This window comes from Phymastichus coffea, unplaced genomic scaffold (assembly GCF_024137745.1).
Source record: "Phymastichus coffea isolate CEN01 unplaced genomic scaffold, Cenicafe_Pcof_1.1 PCOF00036, whole genome shotgun sequence".
NCBI lineage: Eukaryota > Metazoa > Arthropoda > Insecta > Hymenoptera > Eulophidae > Phymastichus > Phymastichus coffea.
Genome location: NW_026706847.1, coordinates 1,945,803 through 1,960,992, shown reverse-complemented (window position 1 = coordinate 1,960,992; position 15,190 = coordinate 1,945,803). Strand labels below are relative to the sequence as shown.

Genomic DNA, 15,190 nt, shown 5'->3' with positions numbered 1-15,190 from the left:
CTCTCAAGCCAAATCCGATAGTTTGTGTGCTATTCGCGATGGCGTGTGTAAAACTTACGTATACGTATGAAATCGTGCCTTTTATCGGATTACCCATTCCCCGTCTGTGTGTGTATGTGTGCGTGTGCGTGTGTGAAATAATTCACGATATGTTTCCAATGGAAAGTATCATTTCTTTCGGCGCTCTTTCCCCTCATCTTGCCTTCTCGAACAGCTCATTGTTGTTAGACTTCGAGAAACGCGATAAAAAGAATTAAGTCAAAAGTAAACAATTTTCCAACTTTCTGCAAGGTAAGAAAAACTTTCGCAGCTCTAAGCGAAAAGCGATCAACGCTTTTTCTTCTTCTTCGTCCTTTTTTTTTGTTTTTTTGAAAGTATAAAAAATTCCACTCTTCTACCCAATCAATTCATCCTTCCTTGCAATCTGCAGATGACAAAGAAAATGTTGCAAACAAAACTAATGCTGTTTATACGTGGTATAGATTCAGCGTTCTTTTCGCGTGCATGACGCCTCGTCTATTTACGAAAAACTTCGCACAATAGTCAATATTTGACAATCATCGAGACTGCTTTTTTAAATTTTTGTCAAAAGATTTCTTTGGAACTTCATCAGCAAAGCAAAGAGCTTCCGAATAAGATTTTACGGTATATTTTAGCGAAAGACAGAGAGAGAGAGAGAGAGAGAGAGGCAATTAAACACATTTATGTGTAATTAAATAGAGCTTGAGCTGTGCGCGGGGGCGACAAATTAACTTCTCGATTCACATTATAAAAAAAATCCTTCAATTTCCGGAACATCTCTCTTTCAAGTTCTATTGCATTCTCGTAAAAAACACAGTGCACTCGAAAAATCCTAGTGGCACTTGTACACTAAACGCACTTTCATTCTCCCCTTTGACAGATTGGGGCAAATGTGTATAGGCGCGAAAAAAATGCCCACACAGAGTGGGATGAAAATGTTGTTCTCGGGAGAAGAGGGAGGGGGAAGGAGCGTGTCTGTGCGATATATAGAAGAGGAGAGCTTTGGGAGCGTGTGTTGTATAGCTACCCCCTCTGTCGGTCCGCACAGTCGCAGTGGAGCTCGCACAGCCTCCGGGGGCGCTCTGACTGATATCGAGAGGGAGAGACGCCCGCAGTCGCGCGACGCTCCTCGCCCTCGTACTTTCTCTCTCTTTCTCTCTCTCTCTCTCTCTCATTCTCGCTCGCTCGCTCGCTCTCGTCGGTTTTTCCGGCGACCAAAAACAAGGGGGAGCATTTATCATTAGGGCTCTCGACTCCCCGTCGTCTCAGTCGTCGCTGTCAGTCCGGTCGTTGCAAGTGTCAGTGCTCAAAGCCTTCTTCTCACAGTTGTGCACCAAAGTGTGTTTGTTTTGCCGCTTTTTGGTTTGACGGTGGATGACGTTGCACGAGACAGAGCTACAGCTAAAGTGTAAGTGTGGCTAATTAGCGATCGCGCTTTTGGAAAAAAAAGAAAAAAATCATCGACAGCGGCAGGGGGAGGGGGAAGGATGGAAGGGAAAAGGAATTATTTTCGCTCTAACGCGCGCGCGCGCGCACCTTTGGCCACTGGCTGCTACTACTGCTGCTGCTGCTGCTGCTGCTGCTGCTGCTGCTGCTGCTTCTGCTTCTGCTTCTGCTTCTATCGACGTGTGAGCCCTTGCTGTCGGAGTTTATTTAGAAATCAGACAGAAAGGATAGAATCGTCAGCATCAGCAGCTTGGCTTTTTCCGAGTGGACTTGACTCGCGAACATCGGGCGTGGATGCTGCGTTGCCGCGTCCTTTCTCTCTCTCTCTCTCTCTCTCTCTTTCATTCTCTCGGCTTAACCCAGCCCACGCTGCCTCCACTGCCACACGCCAGAAAACGAGATACGTATATAACGCGCTAGCTACCCATTCGTTTTTCTCCCAAGCAGCTCTATGTGTGTGTGTGTGTGCGTGCGTGCGTGCGTGTGTGTGTGTGTGCGTGCGCGCGGGCATGTGTGTGTGCGTGCGTGCGCGCGGGCGTGTCCGTAGGGCGGCGGCGGCAGTGGTACTGCTACTATTGCCGATGTACGCGCGGTTAAGGCGCGGTCACGCACACAAGTGGTTGACCTGCGCCGAAGACGATGTCGACGCGCTGTTTACGCCAACTATCACCGACCTCGGCGCACTCCTACATGCCCGCGCCCGCACGTGTGCCAAAGACGACCAGCCGCGAGATCGCTTCTCCGGGCGATTGGCCTTCGTAGCGAGAGGCCAAGCGGTGTTTATCCAAGGAGAGAGCGCGATGTGCAAAAGGGACGTGCGTCCTATATCGACGTGTGCATATACACAGAGAGCATGTCGAGCTCAGAGTGGCCTGCTGACCTATTTTACGCTATCGTTTTACTCGGCTGACCCCCCCCCCCCCCTACCCCCACTCGCACTTCGCGCTCTCGCACACTCTCGCATACATGTTCACCTCGCTTTGATAACATTATAATAACTGGATCCTGATGAGCTTTTTTGCTTCGTCACTGTGCAGCTAAGATTATAGATAGTCTGTATGTATGATTCAAACTCGAGCTTGCGCTTGCGTATACGCGAATTCCTCAAGTTGAGCAAGTAGTAGAGCTCGCTTTTCGTCAGACGTACCAGCCGCGGTGATAGATGAGCCTGAATACGAATAGAAATGGAAGAAGTGTAGAATCGTGAGTGGAAATAGAAGTCACATTTTTTTTCTAATGATATTCGATATGACTGATCACGCCGTGCGTAATGTATGAGAATAATTTTCTCCACCGGTTACAGATTCGCGCATACATCTATTCCTACGAGAGAGAGAGAGAGAGAGAGAGAGAGAGAGAGAGAGAGAGTATGCTCTGGATTCAACGCCAGAAAGACGAATATCCACGGGATATTGAACCCTTTGGGGGAACGTATGATGAAAAATAAGTCGACGCTTTGCCCTAATTTTTCTTATTTTGTTATCGATGAAAACTTCCTTGACTTTCTGGAAATTAATGCGTGAAGGGCATAGTGATCGAACGAGATATTATCGAAAATGAATAACAAAATATTTGCGCAGAGCAGAAAGGTATCACTATAATGAAGAGATAGGGAAAAGGGACTATCCAAAAATGACAAATGGAGTAATGAGTCGTAGATTAATCTGGCTGGAATCACGACCTCGCTCTTCTCCAAGCAATAGTTACGTAATCGATATTACAAGCTAATCGCTGAACAAATGTCAAATGAACGCGCCAACAAGTCTCGCCAAATGTCGGCAATCGATTCCTACCAATAATACAAAAGTCAGTGACACACTAGTGTGACGAGAAAGAAACAAGTCGCGATCGAAACGATGAATATCTTAAAAATACCACATATAACATACTTTTTGCGAGCTATTGCAGCCGAGGCAGAGAGAGAGAGAGAGAGAGCCTACTGTAAAAATGTAATGCTTCAAAGTACTGGCGTTTCATTCTACAAAGTTTAATTGAAATACTTCTAGCTTGGTTTTAGGCAAATCGCTCTCTCCCTCCCCTCTATTTCGCAACTAAAGCGAAGGATCTCACGGTCCACCCTCCTCGTGTCGGCTTACATTGATTACTAGACGAACCGAAAAATAATCCAATAATCATTGTCGATACTCGTAGAGACTGATGACCTTTCCGCAATCGCATTAAATGCTAGAGCATCTTATCGATTTTGCTTCGTGATTCGCGCATAAAATTATATATCCTCGCTTGCTCGTCTGCGACGTACGAATATGACATTTGATCGAATTAAAAAGGATTGGCCAATGTATTATTAAAAGCCCGTGCGCGAAGATAGTGTCTCGGCATTCTCTCTCTCTCTCTCTCTCGCCAATTGGATTTCAACGACAGCGCGATCACTTATTCACGGACAGAGTCTGCTGCCAGCGACTTCGAGCAACGGCAGGGGGAGGGTCTGTCGAATAATTACAAATGCGCACTTATATATAGGCAGATCAACTAATCAGGCGCTAAAGTAATATAGCCGTTCTCGACTGAATTTCTCATCAAGTTCGAGGAGCGCCGCACTGCTACGTCGTTACGGCAGAGCGCGCGCAAGCCTGATGTCGCTAGTTCATCATGTCCAAATTGGCTCTCCGTGTGCCGAGCCAAAATATCGTTTGCACTTGCAATTATCTCGATTTCGAGCTTGGCGAGGTGGAGAGGGAGAGAGAGAGAGAGACGCGCTAATAGTAAACAATTTTCCCATTTATTTTTTAACGCACGCTGGCAATAGGAGCGACCAGAAGTGCGGTGGATCGTTGCTTTTAGAGCACAACAAAGTGCAATGCTGCGCGACGCCTGATTCAATTACCAATTGTTCGTTTCGCAAAGCGCAGTAGAGGCGGACGCGCGGTAGGAACGTGGTAGAATCGCTAACTGATTGCCAGACCACTAGAATCCCATATGATGTGGGTATCCTGTTAATACTTTGTCAGTGGGAGATGTATAGCTGACCGAGTTCTTTGACCGACACGCGCGCAGAGTTTTCAAGCAAAAGTTTCAAAGCCTTACGGATCAGTTAGCGTGCATTTGAGCGGCGTGAGAGAGAGAGAGGCCGTAATGAGATTTGTTCTAGGATTTTCATATTTTCGGAATTTGCCTTTGAGCCGCGAAAGAGCGCATCGTAATTTTATGCCGTGAGTTTGGTAGGCACTCTGTAGGTGCTCGGTGCGGATGGCAGGGATTTCGTTGCGAATCACGTAGGAACGGTTTTGCGCATGGTTTTTGTTTCGATGTAAATTTCGTTGGAATTGTAAATGAATTCTTGGACGAATGACGACTAAAATAGCAAAAACCGCGCGATCCAACTCGTTAAAAAAGATTTCGAAATTAAGTACTATTACTCGGAATGCCGTGATGCACGTCAGCCAATGTACACGAAGTTTCTTCATTAGGAACTTACAGCTTTGATAACGCACGTATATATTATTCAAGATACTCTGATAACATTTCGTTAATCAAACTTGAACGTTAAGATTTCTATTATAAGATCATCTTTCTCTCTCTCTCTCTCTCTCTCTCTCTCTCTATCTATCTATCAGCCCGCATTTCCAATTATCGTAGTAATATAATCATTCATGGATAATACTATTATAGGGCACGCGAAGGTGCGTACCGAGAATGCATTAAAACCATGATATGAATTTTACGGGCGAATTAAAGAGGCGCAAAAGCTGCCCTTCAAAAAATAAAGTGAATAAATAACAGCATCAGGCGAAATAATAATTGCTCTGGCGCTCTCCAGCTGCGGTAAATCAAGCTCTAAAAGCCATCACCTCAATCACGCGCGCCCGCGACAAAACAGCGGCAGGAGAAAAGTCGAGAGCAGAAAAAGAGTGGACGACGTATATAAATTATTGTCACGGCTGATCGGTTTAAGGCTATAGTGTTGCTAAAACGCGGACACGCCACTCAAGCCGCGCTGACCCAGCTGAATTCCAGACTGCTGGCTGCTGTAACCCTGGCGCTGAAATTAGAGAGAGACAGAGAGAGAGAGAGAGAGAGAGAGAGTGGGTGTGTGGAACAATGGAGCGTTGGAGCGTTGTCTGCATATAGCGCTTTGCCTCGGCATACACGAAATTTCGGTGGTTTTCCGGAAAGGCTATTTACGACGGCAGCGGGGGGTGGGTGGGGGAGGGTGGGGGAGCACCTGAGAGTAATTTACCTTCTCATCGTTTTTCTTAATTGCAACGACACATCGGCCGCGGCCAATTTATCGATCACCTGTATATCCACTGTGCGCGCGTGCAGTTGGCTTGGCTTTTGGTTATTAGCTCAGATATTTACGAGGCGTGATAGCTTAGCTATTACTCAGCGCCGGCGCAAGAAAGAGAGAAGAAAGTCTCGAAGGTTCTTTTGTTTCGGCCCCGCGGCTGAGAGGGTGGCGAACATGCAATTTCGCAAGTTTTGCATTGAAAGGCGGCTTGTTACAGTGGACGCAATTGTACTATTTCGAGTGAGTGCCACTGGCGCTGTTACCTATTTTCTTTCATTCTTTCTTTTTTTTGTTTTCAATTTAACTTGAAAAAGTGCCGACGGTTAACATTTGCTTTTAATTGTAACACACTCTCTCAGCCGTAAATCAATTGTATAGCCAATTTCAGCTCTTTGACCCCCTCCAACCCCGTAACTTTGCCTACAAAGCCACTTTAGGATCGACGTATTCGCTTTGCCCAATGAATGGGATGATTGAAAAGATTTCGCAAAACAAACAAACAATTGATGCGCATCGCTATAACCCATTTGAAACTAATTACCACCTGAAAGCGAAAGGAACATATTAGACCGAAATAACTTGAAGCATTAATCAAACCGAGTATCAAACTTACACTCTGCGTTTTCATCGTTAAGGCAAGTTACGTGAACCCTCATAATCTTATCTATTTCAAGTTCTTCTCCTAATAAATAACGTGATTATTGAAATTTTCGTGGCAGCTAAAGTACTCTGAAAGGTTTTAATGCGATTTCGTGAAAATTTTCCACCTTCACTAGAATAATTCAACGCAGTAGAAAAAATTATTCCTTGTATTTCAAAAGTTTATCCGACCGGAGTAATAGCAAACTTTACCAACTATAAAGACTATAGATGCAGCAAAGCGCCAACTTTTATGAAAATGTGAGATTTTTCGCCTCGAAAAAAAACAAAAAACAAAAAAGAACCTTATTGTAGGAGAACTAAATGTAGTTTTCAAATTGTTTCCCAACTTATCTTGACAATTTGATTAAAAAGTAGTCAGGACGCTGAATTATTTTTCCTTTCTCCATGAAGGAGGATAAGGACTAAAAAGTAATTTGCCAAATCTAAATTCACCAATTCACCGTACTTTCCACAAGTCTTTATATTTCTCGAAGGGAAGATTAATACAAATTGTCGGTTGGCATTCAGCGCGACTTCGAACTCGCTATCGCCCGCGAGTCTTTTTTCTATACTTTAATAATGGAAGGCAATGAAGGAAATATTCAAGCAATCTTAACTCCTTTTTTTGTCCGAGATTCCGCGACGCTCATTTTTCGTCATTAGAGAGCTTGACGACACGCTGGGACTTACTCGTCGGAGTTGGCAACTTTTCTAGAGAATAAGCTCTCGCGGATCGCCAGGAACTGCTTATTTCAGCTCAACCCATTTTTCGAAAACTTACGTTATTTTATCATAACAATTGAACTGCTGTTGTACTGTGCAGAAACGCTTTTATTGATGATTCGAAAGAAATACACATATTCATCTGTAAACATTCGCAACAATTTACCTAGCAATAGTTTATACGATCGAATGTGAATGACGTAAAGTTTCAATGACGCACTATTAGACCGTGAATAGTTATTTTTTGCTCACTTTATTCCTACTACAACAATTAGGTCGTTGAGCCGAGCATATTATCGTGGGTAATGCACTCTTTATATAGCGCAACGTCTCTATTTTTACTTATTTTTCCACGACAATGCTCCGCATGAATTGTTCGATTTAATAATAACAACTCGCGAGAACTCAGCCAGAAATTATGAATGCGCCTTCGTTTATAACCTCGCGGGAGAATTCACGGAACGCACGAAGTAAATAAATCGGAGGCGACGAGACTCGGGCAAGGTTCGCGCGGCAGTGCACCATTCGTCACTTCGTCAGCTAACGCTCGCAAAGAAAAAGAAAACAGCGAGCGATAAGCGGGAATCCGCGGCGCTCGCAAGCTGAATGCACGGTTAATTAATCGATAAGCCTGGCAGGTTGCGCACGATGCGCGCTCGTAACCTCGGCTCGTTTCGGAGAGCTTTGAGGGGCACGTATCAATATGTAGCACGTAGCACGTCCATTAATAACGGACCCGTAACGCGCCAGACTTTTCCGCTGCTCGCGCTCGCTCGAATTCGCGGAATGCCGACGGTTTCGGGATCGAGTTCGCCGGCTGCTATTCTCCTGGATGGTGGGCTGCGCGGCGGCGAGCGTTTTATCCGAGACAACAACGCAAATCGATGCTCGCTGAAAGTTCTGGCGGTAGGCCAATATCGAATGATCGCCCGCGGCGCTTTAACGATACGTTCCGCGCGCGTGGCGGCGCACTTTCGACAATTATCCTTTCGTATGGAAAATCGCTCGATCGCGTGCGCGCGCGTGTATCCCCGCAACACTGGTCATCCGCGCGATCGTTATATGCAAACGAGTTACGCATCGTATGTTGCTCGACGTGATACTCGACAATTCCCACGGAATAATTCTCATTAATTATTCCAATTGAGGAGCCAAAAGCTTTATGTAAAGAACGCAATGGGCTTTCGCGCGAAACGACGTGCGCGTAATGTGGGTCATCCGAGAAGTAAAACAGCAAAACCAGTGTTGCCCCGCGTTTCAACTAATCAATCCCGATGTCAATTGGAACGCCGAACCTCGCCCGCGATCGTATATTGTACGTAGCCGCTAGACCGCTGACGGAAAAAGAGGGAAAGGGGGCCGCGTAGTTTAAAGGCCGGACAGAGGCGTCGAGGCGACAACAAAAGGCGCGGCTCTCTCCCTCCGCGTTCGGTTACGCAGTTCCTGCTAGTGCTGCAGGAAGCGAGATCGATGAATCAGCGCGACGACGAGGACGACGACAAAGCTCCGGCTCGTCAGCTTCGAGGGAGAGCCTGCGCCGCGAGTGTTTGATCACGGGACACGTTACAAATCCACTTAACTGGCAGTGGCAAAAGCATCGACATGTGTCGGCTGACTGCTGGCGTGTGCTCGCGCCGCTCGCGGGCTCGAAATAGAAATTAAACGGATCGCCGTTAATGCATCGCGCGTCCGAAGCCTCTGGGCGTTTTCTAGAGCTAAAGCTGCCGCAGCCGGCAGCCGATCGGCCACTCAATAGCATAACCCAGTTGTGCCTTCGTTCCGAGATCATATTATTATTACACAAAACGTACAATGTTCCATTGTCTCTGCCGCTCTTTGCACGCGCGTTTATGTTGGACATTGAGTGTCACGCTGTGTCTAAAGAACAAGTATATTCTCGTCGTTGCCGTGGCTTCATGTTATGTGTGTGTGTGTGTGCGCGCGCGCGCGCGCGCGAGCGCGAAGGGAGGGTAGGAGGTGCATTATGTGCGCTGCGTGCGAATTATCGGAAAAGGCTGTGGCTTGAGGCTTTCGATTCTGCGAGCTGCTACACACGGCGAGAGCACGGACGCGCCGAGAGGCTTGTTTGACGAACGGCTAAAGATACCTTCGCTGCTTGCTGCCGATGCTTTTCACTCGTCATGCGGATTTTTCTAGCGTGGATCACACGGTCATACATATCGTATCTCGTGCTCGCTCGTGCATGCAGTTGTATGCGCGAGCTTTGCTGATTTGTAAATCGTATCTTTTCGTTTGTCAGACTTTGTGTTTATTATTTTTCAATCATATAGCGTCAGATTTACGACTAATTATTTTCGAAGATTTTGAAGCGCGATCGACCATTGTAAAAAGTAATTTGTATTTTATAATTCAATTACTTTTTTCGCGCGAGCTTTCGATATTGAAACCATGTACATGGAATAAAAGACAAATGATATCGTGTATCTCCTGCAGTTGGAAGTTTTTTTTTTCAAAAACATAGTATTCGTATTTATTCGTTTTCAAAAAAACTTTTTAGGTTTTGATATATATTCCCTAGAGACCCCACGACCCACGAAAGTGTGTCAACGTCCATCAAAATTCGCGAAAATTCATCAACACAAAAATTGCGAATGACATAATTTTGCGAACTGGCAGAATATGGAAGCAACATTTCTGTAAATAGTACAATTTTTGAAAACCAGTCCATCGTATTTTCTCAAGACATTCGATCTAAATCATTAACAAAATAACAGTCTATAATCGTCTCAAACCTAGAGTACACCTACCTCATCTCTGCGAGGACATTTTTTCAATAGCTCGTGGTACGCTACTAAAACAAAGATCGAGCGGCGCATAAAACGTAAAATATTATTCTCGGATAATTTAATTTCATAAGAAAGCGCACCCGGGAAAAGTTCACCAGCAGCGACAGCAGCTCATCCAAACAGTAATCAAGCTTCAAAGGTAAAGTGCGAACTACGATGTCTCTCAATTCTTACTTTGTCGCCCCTTATTTCGGGCTTTATACATTTTACAACAAAGCTCTTGGACACTGAGAGCGTGACAAAATCAGTATGGCTCGTTTTTAATGTCCTACAAGCCTCGAAGCAGTTATTAAATAAGCAGCATATAATTATCTACGGACAAGCGAGAATATTTTTTGAAGGTATCTTTTTCCTCACCAACAATTCTCTCTTTTCACACACACACACACACACACACACACACACACACACACACACACACACACACACACACAAATTAATTACTCTAGAGTATACATGGACGAGAGATCAGTTTTATATCTTTTGGGCAGGTCGAAACACGACGAGCTCCTGTTGTTTCTCATTTCGCGGTATCCCTGAGAGCTTACCAACAGCATTGAGCGACACAATAGATGCATTACCATCTTCATTCTAAATTTCGAAACCACTCTTAACTCTAGTCGACGTGTAGGTATTCAATGATTCGCTCGCGGCGCGATACTCAATGCTGTGCACTTTTTTCTCGCCCCGACCGCAAAAATTCCACGGGATAAATGTATGTAGGATAAAAGGAGAAAAAGCTTAGGTTATTCATGGACAGACGGTGTATATAAGCTCAGGCGTCGGACAAACAATTGTACTTTGGCGCTGCCGCACAAAGACATAAAAACTCCAGAGCGCTTAATGGGGTTGTAAATGTTTACCTACTATTTCTTTCCCACTGCTGTCGACTGTTTCTTTTTTTTTTCTAATCAACATTCAAACGTTCGGCTTGGCGCTTAATTAAAACTACAAACTTTTCGCGTGCTTAAAAGGAAGAAGCGCGTTATCGACGAACGGTCGAATTTCGCTCGGAAGTACGATGCCCTCCTTTTTTTCTCGAGCGACCTTTTCCTGCGCTTATTTATTTACTTATTTTTTTTTCAATATAAAGCGAGTTCCTGCCAATGACATCGTGACGCTTGAAGTAGCGCGAACGTTCTCCCGCGCCAGACTATAGCCGAATTGGCAAATACACTACGAGTATTCCGCGGTTAGAACAATCGGAACGCCGTTGCGGCGCGAAAATCGAATCGGCAAATAACAATTCCGCTCGCTCGAGCGTCGCGCGAGCGTTCAGTTTGATTAACCAGGTACGCGTCATCCCACTCGTCGACGATGGAAGAGCAGCCGATATCAATACTTTTTACCCTCTTGACTAACAAACCGCAGAGGTACCGTGCACGCAGCGCCTGCTTCACTTTAACGAGGTGTCGCGCCAACGAACAAATCGCGAGCGCGCGCGCTTAAAAAACACGATGACAATAAAAGAAAAAATCCCGCGTTGCGCGAGCACGCGCAAAACGCGAAAGACAAAGGTACTTATATATGGAGCGTTCTGCGCCTCTTGTACTGTTCTCATCTCTCTCTCTCTCTCTCTTTCTCTGCCGCTCGTTCTATTTCTCGTTGCATTATGCTCGTTATCGCTCCGCCTAAAGCGGAAAAACGATTGAACGTCAATACCCACACGCGCGCGCGCGCGATACCGAAGCGATACTGCAAAAGTTGCCGCGAGAGCATTTCAAAGCTCGTCCCAGGCAACGCTAATTGAAAAGCCGCCTCGGTTACGTGTTATGCAAACGTAGTCCCGACTTATCGTCACTTTATTAGCCCGGTGTTGCCGCTGCGTTCTTACTTGCTAGTCGGGTTTCTGTTGGCGCGGCCGGAACATAAAGAATCCGCAGCCGCGCCAGTCAAAAGGAAGATTCACCTCGTGGCAAATTTAATGATACGCTATTCCCCCGCTCGCCTTGTTCGCCGCGTGTTTGTCGGTAACGGCTCGAGTTCCAATTTTTCATGGACCCCCCGAGAGAGCGAAAGCTCGCTTCCAAGCCAGGATAAACTTGCGTTTCAATGCTTTTTCTTCTTTTCATTCTGCACTGTGGCGTCCAATTACTTTTTATACGGGACTTTTTATGTCTTTTTTTGCTCATTTTACACAGTTTCTAATTTTATCGCAAACATGTTAATTGCTAACGGTCAGATTTCCAGTTGCGATTGTATCAACGAGATAGATTTTAATTAACACATTAATAATTCTCGATAATGCAAATGATGAAGTCCGAAATGCGAGTGAATAAATGGCTCGTTTAATTCTCCACTTTTTCCCTCGCAATGCATGAACATTGATATATTGGAATATTCGTCAAAAGTAATATCGCGCATATGCTTTTGCCGTCGACAAATAATTATAAAGTAAAATTAATCATATGCTCTCGCTGGCGACCGCCTCTTCGAAAAATTCAACACGGCGAACTATAATCTATGTATAATATTCATTCTTGGGCCATTCTATTTGAATAATCTGTCATAACGCAATATATTCCTGGCCGTATCATCGCAGCTAATTGAATAATTCACTTATCGCTCGAACCATATGAAAATAACCATATTACAAGTAGTATACGAACCTCAGCAGTCTCAGAAGTTATACAAAACAATCACGCGTTTTTACAGAGCTTGAAATGTCAACATTGGGAATAACAACAATAACAATAACGACGAGGCGGAAGCAGGAGGAGCATCAGCAGCAGCAGCAGTCGCGACGTCGTCAGTGTTACAATTAATGGATGAGGTCCGGGTACAGGCTGGATGGCAGGCGCGCGCGACATGCATTATCACCATGTATCTTGGGAAGCCAGCTACTACTGCTACTACAACTACTACGACAACGCCGGCAGCACACTCATCCGAATGAACGTGCCCGGCCGGACTTTAACATGCCAAGCTTCAGCAGCAACGACGGAGCCCCGACCTTACTGAGTACGTTTGTACATTCCTATTTATCACTTTTATTTCTTTACGAGTACGCTATTGCGCTCGGATTTTATCGGAATGCTTATTCTTTTTTTTTCTTCGCGAGAGATATTAAAATCCGAACATTCAGTATACGGCTTCTTGTCACCAATACATATAACGCCAATTTGCACCAGTACGCAATACCTGAGTACTTCACATAGCGTTACTAAAACGCACGCGAAACCGTATCGTAATTGTATCCAACGCAAAGCGCGGGCCACGCAAGAATTTAAACAAGTAGTAACGGTCTAGTTTGGTCAGCCGCAGCATACTCGAAAACTTTACTCGCGCGCGCGGCCTACTTGCGCGCGAAACTTTTATACCCTACGTTCCGCGAATGCTTTGGAAAGTACTAACGTCACCTGCAGTACTCGTATTGTTCGCCCTTGTGCAAATAACAAAAAAAAATATATATATGAAATTAGAAAGAAGAGAGGTATGGAGAAAAAAATGTTCTTTTTCCTCGTTAGAAAGCAAAACAAAAATGTGCAGAACTGATTACGGCTGCGCGCGCGTCGAAAGAGTGATCGGATCAAATCGCATTAAAAATTGTCGAATAAACAAAAGGCATTACCGAGCCAGCGTGGATCAAGTCCCGAATCGGAAAATGCTTCGTTTCTCTCGGCCATACTTTTAACGTATTTCCTTTCCCCGCCACACAGGGACGCGATCCACTAACTCCCCATCCACTTGTCGTTTTCTCCGTCTTTCCTCTCTTCCGTCGTCGTCGGGATTTTTTTTCGATGGCTCAAGGACCCGTCGCCGTGTCGTGACGCCGCTTCGAGTAAAAATAAACGATTTATATGAAGGACGTTGCCACGTCAGTGTCACTCTTTTTCTGTATCGCGTGCTCCTCCGCCCCCCCCCTCTTTTCACTCTTTTTTTATTTTGATTTTTGTTTTTGAAATGAAAGAAACGCTCAAATCAATTTTCGTTACACGTTGCGATAATCAAGCTGTCCTATCAGGTGACATATCCGTTATTTTGTAAAGACTATTACAATATGTGGTGTGTAATTTCTCGTGAGATACATTTTTGTTTTGAGAGAAAGAAACAGAATTTCCCGCTCTCCGCATTCGTAAAATTAGTTTGCGCGAAGTTTGAATGAATTGCTTTCGTATATAATTGCAAGGATGGTCTATTCAGTTGGTTAGTTATTTAGACGAGAGCGTTTCACGTCAGCTTCGGTAGAGTTTGAAAAAAAAAAATCTAGCAGCGAAAAGCCCTTCAGTTATGTGATAAAATATTTTTTCGACGCTCCATGCGCGGTAACGTAACTTCGCGCAGGCTCGAGAAATCGAGCATGCTTAAAATCTCGTTCCACGCACGTCGTATCGAAAAATCAAGTTAGATACGTGTGTGAGAAAGCCGTTTCAGCTCGATGTGGCCTCTTTACCTTCGCTTTGCTCGGGCGAAAACGTCCACACGAGGCTGAAATTACTTCCTCGCGCTCCAGTATCGAAGCATACTATTTCCGAGCTATCCGCGTGAATTTTATTATACACAAAAATCGGAGTAGTGAAAATATCCCAAAGCTTGACGAACAGCTTGATCTGCCTGACATTTCCACCGAACGAATGATAATCTCTAACCATTTGTTTCTCCGCCGGCCCTTGACAATGGCAACCATGTATAAATGTTTATAGTAAATTTGTCGATTAGGTCGTACGAGCACGGAATAGCCGAAGATAAGTTATTAAAAAGTCACTGAAAATGATAAATTGCTGTGCAACATCATGAAGCGTAAATTCTTTGAGACTGGTACATCTTCGCTCTGCAGCTGGCACACCATCCGTAACGTTGTCTTGTCATAAGCAAACGGTGTAGACCGGTTGTTGTTTTCTTACGGACTGGCTGCTAAGCATGCATCTCGAGCGCATCGTGAGTTGGTGCTTGCGGTTACGGTACGTAGTCAGGAAGGCTCGGTTGACTCCAATAGTCGTAAGCTACTCAGAAAGAACAGTCAGGGGTGGGGAAGGGGAGGAGTAGAGCCATGTGGAACTGAAATAAATGTGAATCAGGGAGCTTGATAAATATCGTAGCCTTAAGCAGGTGGAATCCGCCGGAATAATCCGTAAACGATGTCACGTAATTGTTTTATTTCTGGCTAACTCCACTTGATCAACAACAACTGAAAATGCCGTGCGTGCTCTCACAGAAAAAGACGAGGAAGACGAGGAAGCGACGGAAGAAGAATCGATGCTGGCGGCGTTTGGGGCGGTAGCGTCTGGGCGAGCGGCAGAGCTCGTTGTGGGATGTAGTTGACGTAGCTGGTTGGCCGCGAGAAGGACAGGAGGAGGAGGAG

General features: G+C 45.1%; 1 long non-coding RNA gene across 1 annotated transcript; it reads left to right on the top strand.

The window, feature by feature from the left end:
- The first annotated feature begins 1,090 nt into the window (after positions 1-1,090).
- LOC131663650 (uncharacterized) lies at positions 1,091-15,174 on the top strand. Its single transcript, XR_009301871.1, has 3 exons — positions 1,091-1,429; positions 12,544-12,849; positions 15,044-15,174. It is a non-coding gene; the product is annotated as an uncharacterized LOC131663650 (long non-coding RNA).
- The last annotated feature ends 16 nt before the right edge of the window (positions 15,175-15,190 follow it).